This window comes from Pteropus vampyrus, unplaced genomic scaffold (genome assembly GCF_000151845.1).
Source record: "Pteropus vampyrus isolate Shadow unplaced genomic scaffold, Pvam_2.0 Scaffold1, whole genome shotgun sequence".
NCBI classification, from domain to species: Eukaryota; Metazoa; Chordata; class Mammalia; order Chiroptera; family Pteropodidae; genus Pteropus; species Pteropus vampyrus.
The window spans coordinates 33017115-33022386 of record NW_011888782.1 but is presented as its reverse complement, the minus strand read 5'-3'; the positions used below and the strand labels follow the sequence as shown (position 1 = coordinate 33022386).

Below are 5272 nucleotides of genomic sequence, written 5' to 3'. Positions count from 1 at the left end.
TGATCCTGTACAGGCATCAAACCCAACATCACAGTGATTTTCCTCTCCTCCAGGAAAGTAATCACAAAACGCACATACACACAAGCACACACACATATATGCACATAAACATACAGCACACACACTAACAATAGCTCACAGGTCAACATTTTAATCTCTTTCTGAAGCTATGAGAGAAAATTGTTTTTATCTCCTAGTTCACAAATGTTGTCGTGTTTGTTTATTTGATTTTAATGTAACATAGAAACAATTTATTTATATCTATTATACTGGGATATTTTTAAATTTTATTTTTGTTGTCAAATTTCTGTCTTCAAGAAAGCTAAATATGCCAAAACTTTCCTATACGGTTTTATTTAATCTTCATAACAGCCCTGTAAGGGGAGTGCCATTTTCAGATAGTATATATCTTTTCAGATAAGAAATCCGAGACTCGATAAGGGTGAGTGCCTTTCTCAACACTGCTCAGCTAACAAGTCTCGTAGGTCTTGGGACTCCGAATTATTTGCTCTTTTTTTTCCTAACACACAAGCAGTTCTCTGGATTCTTAAGGTTTGCAAATGGTACAAATGGGACACACGAGCTATTTTCAGGAATTAAAAATGCCAAGTGACTACATAGCCTGTTCTCTGGCTACAGGAACCCACTCAGATATTGACTGCTTTGTTTTTAGCTAGGATCCTATCAGGTCAGTGTGGTAATGTTGTTACTCTAACTAGATGTTCACTGAGTGGTGAAAATGAAGACACTAATTGTTACTTAATAAAATTTGCCTTAAAGGCAAAAATCTTTTAAACCCATGTGTCCATGAGCGAAGTAAGATATCAAAGGAATTCTTGCTGGAGGAAAGGTAAGAAACCACTGTCCTCTAATCTATTGCATGCCTGTGGGACAGAGTACATGGGTTGGGGTTACAGAGCCCCATGGTGTCTCCTGACAGACACAAACTCTCTCTTCGTTAACTTTATAGCATGCCTCCTGGAACAAGCAGCTACCATATGGTAGGAAACCTAAGGAAATTCTCCTCCGGGCTGGGAATTCATCATGGGTGTAGGCCCAATCCCTGTAGAAACTAACTAAAGTTACAGGAAGAATTATTGTGCCCTATGAATTCCATTCTGGTCGTAAAATGCTCTGAGGGGTTAGGGAGCCCTGCATCGGCTGTGCATCTACAGGGCACTGACTTTTTTTATTCCTAATGCTTCGCTGAGAACTGCTCCTGGCTGGCTGGCTGAATCTCCATCCCCTGTGACATTCTTATCTGCATTCTTCCCTTGGGGTTATTATGCACCTTCATCCCACCTTATCCCCATTTCTGAGACCTCAGAGGCTCCAAGGATCTTACTACAGGAGAACCTTTGGGCAATGAGCAAACAGAAAGAAAGAAACTTCTGCCCCTGTCCCGCACCAATTTGAAACTGTTCCCCTTCTCTCTACAGCTCCAAGGTCAAGTTTCCCTTGGGAGCAGTTAGAGAACTGAAGGTCACCGAAAGCTGGCAATTCATTGCGCCTTGGAGGGGTTCCCAGGCAGCAAAATGAAAATAAGATTGTTTTCACATAAGACCTCTGGATTGGAGAACAGGATTCAAACAGCCTGAATTTGCAGTTTCCCTGTGTACTTAGATAACCCCCACAAAGCCTAGTAATTTTTTTTTTTCTAAAGCCAAAACAATATCAGAAATACTTCCTACAGATAACTCTAACCAGGCAGAATTCCTTTTTGTCATCACTGAGCTGATGTTTTCAAGGATTCATTTTTTTTAAGATAAGCCTTATATGGCTCACTTAGTTGGAGCTCTTGTGTATTTCTGTGTAATGATGGCCTTCCTCCATGGGGCCTGCTTTGTGGTGATGTCATTAGATTTCATAAGGTAAGCAGCTGAAAACTTATGGTTAGTATGTGAGCAAGTTGCAAGAGAGAGAAAGAAAACCCAGAGGCCAAACAGAGATGTTGCGGTGAATGAGCAGGTAGCAGGCTTCCCTATGTCCCAAAGAAAACCAGCACCTCAACCCGATTCTACCAGTTCTGAGGAGATGTACCTTAAAGGTCAAACATATAAACTTTGTTAAATTCAGCTCTGCTTCCTGGGTAGGAATCCCGAATAGAGGTGAGAACCAATGGCTAGATTTCTCAAAACCTTACTTTTTTTTTTTTTAAATCAAAATTTATCTCATTTTGTTTCTCTTTGCAAAATGGAAATGGCCCTGATAAGAGGCATTGTTATAAAACATAGTTGTGCATAGTTGTGTTATAGAACAGAGTTGTAACTTGCACTCCAACAAATAGAACATAAAGCATAGCCCAAAATAGGCATCCTAATCCTGACTCCACCATTGTCTTGGTCTGTGAGTTGGTGCCAGTTTTTAAAATTTTTGGTGGTGACCCAGTTTGGAGAAAGAATGCATTTTCACTGTAAATAACCACAAACATTTGTTGATGAGTCATCCTCAGTTCTGCAATAGTCACCTACTCTTTCCCAGAAACATGCTAGACACTGTTTTTAGAACAGGGATAAATAATCTTGAAGGTTTTATGGGTACCAAGTGAACTAAACCATACTCTCCTTAGAGTCCCCTGTGTGTGTGTGTGTGTGTGTGTGTGTGTGTGTGTTTATGTACTCCTAATTATAAAATATCTTGAAGATAATGAATTCTCAGAAATATTCATGGGTGATAACACGTTAGTAATTGACTATAAATTTAGTAGAGAAAGCGATTTTAAAAATGGCCAGGAATGACTGAAGAAAGCAGTGTTAAGCTGTTGTGCAGAGGGAATGGTGCATTGAGGGTTACGTGTTCTTCTGCCATTGGTAACAGCATGGCACAGAAGGTAGGAAATCATGGTTTTGTTTGACTCTGCTACTACTACATGCTAACCACATAACATTGAGCAAGTAAGTCACTTTGGCTCTCTTGGCCTCAATTTTCTCTTCTTCAAAATGGAGATAGGGATGGTTTTATTGTGTTTAAGTTCTCCTCTAGTTTTGATACTCTGTCTTCTGTGAAAAACTAGAAAACTTCAGATCAGAATGTTCTTTTAAAAATTAAACACAGAAATGGTTTTTATCTCTCTGGAACCACCATCTCTATCTCTTATGTAAATGAACTAGGAGGAATAAAAAAACTGCTAAAGAGATCTCAGACTGTAACCTTGAGGTTATTATAAACGGAGAGGCTAGGTATCAATCTTCCAGAGAAGGATCACACTCAGCTGGAAAAATGCAGGGAACCACATCAGAGTTCTCTTGTTCAGCAGCAACCCTGGCACCAACACAGCTCTGCCACACCTGCGTATCACTAATGCAAGCTCCAGCCATCAGGCGGTCATGACTATTATCCTCTCTTGCGAATAAACAGAGGTTCTTAGAGGTGACTTGACTTGCCCAAGGTTAGAGTGAGTCAGATGGAACTGTGTGTGTTGGATGGGGGAAGGTGGAGTGGTGACATAAGCAAAAGGCTGAAGAATGAGGGACAGATTTGTACTTCCTCTGAAGTTAACAAAACAATGGCCAAGGGCTATGGAGGAGCTTTAAGTTTGCTTTGGATCCTGGAAGCATCCCTGTCCTCCTCCCCCCCCCCACCATCCCCGCCCCCACCCCCCTTAGGTGCCCCGCCCAGGGTTACTCACCAAGGTAGTTGCAAATTGGGTGCCTTGTTCTCTTGTCTCTTCTTGTTAGCTTCATGAAAGGCTATTTGTAAAGAAGAGAAGGCACAACAAGGAACAAGAATGCATTAAGGATCTTCCCTGAGGCCCTGAACTGAAAGGGCAGTTGTCTTTGATTCCTCTGACTTCCCTCTTATATTTTGCAGAAATGAATGAACATCAAGATGACTGATAGCATTATTATGTTCCATTCCAAGCATAGGCATTTTTTATTTTTCACCTCTGGGGTTATTTCACTCCTCTCTGCTCTACTTCTCCCATAAAAAGGAAAGAATAATGCTTGCTCACTGTGTATGAGAGAAAGCAGCCCAGGGCAACACTGTTCAAAGGAAACTGCTAATTGTACCAAGCACTAAGGCCTGACTGGGAGTCTAGTAAAGAAAGTATGTAGCATCATGGCCCACCCTAGTCTACTTTATCTCTCCAGACCCATGCCCAGGGAGCTCTAGGCCCTGAAGAACCACACTCACAAGTAACTGCAAAGAATCTCTGGTCCAACAAGAAAAGCGCTGAAAGAAATTGAATATCAGTGGTCTTATGTTTCAGTAGCATTCAGAGGCTGCATCACCTTGCCGCCCATTTTGTCTTTTTTTAAAGATGAGAAAGACAATATTAATTATTATTACTAAAGGATATTTGGTAATTTTCCAGGTGACAGGGGAATGCCATGAATTCAGTAAGAATAGGTTGGTTTCCTGTCAGGGTCCTCAAGAGACTTTTTGTTGTACTCAACAAAAATCTTACAGACTTTTCGTATTCCTCAGTTTTGACTCTATTCCTAATATCTAATCAACTTCTTCTTAGGTAGTACCTTGGGGAGAGGGATGAACAAAACAAAAAACAATGCTTAGTTGATACTCTCTTAAACATATTGGCTACACTCACTTCCTAGAAACCACAAAACAAACAAACCACCACCAAAAGTTATCCTTGGGTTGCCCACCATATATATTCAATTAAGGCAGGACAGGAAGGGGATAGGCTTATCATTCAACCATGTAGTACCTCTTAATGAGGCCTGAGAACCAAAATGGCCCATGGTTCCATTATTATCAATGTCAAACTTAACTCAAATACAGACCTCAATGTTTTCCTATCAAGTTAAAAAAAAAAAAAGAAAAAATGGGTAAGGTACTGAAATATGGGACAATCTCATACATACTCTGATGCTGATGACCAAATGACCAAGCACCAGTTGGCACCTTTACAGCTTTTTCTATGGGGCCAGTGAGCACACTATTGCTTCTTGAATTAAACTGAATTTCTAATATTGGACTGGATCCTCTAGCTTGGCATTTTTTTCTAGCAGGAAAAAAAAAAGCATTTCAGAGCATGAGGCAATATGGAACTCTGTTTTTCTACTTTCAAAACACCATCTGGCCACATATACTTCTACCTATAATCTTCCCTCTGCCCATTGATAGTCAAGGGAGTTGGAGTCCATAGGTATCTCATCTTTGCCAGAGAGTCTGCCAGACAGTGAAGGTAAAGAGAGGCATATCTGGTAGAGGCTTTGCAGAAGAAGCAGGACTGTTCCTGATAATCCCTGCCCACTTTTCACTGCCCACTAAGCCAAAAGAGAGGTAGGCAGAATTTTATACCATAAAT

General features: G+C 40.6%; 1 long non-coding RNA gene across 2 annotated transcripts in view; it reads right to left on the bottom strand.

Moving 5' to 3' along the window:
- Positions 1 to 5272, bottom strand: part of LOC111734104 — a 43851-nt gene that overhangs the window by 26576 nt on the left and 12003 nt on the right. For both annotated transcript variants that reach the window (XR_002778312.1, XR_002778321.1), the window contains one exon: positions 3629 to 3689. This is a non-coding gene — a long non-coding RNA (uncharacterized LOC111734104). The remainder of the gene's footprint in view (positions 1 to 3628; positions 3690 to 5272) is intronic.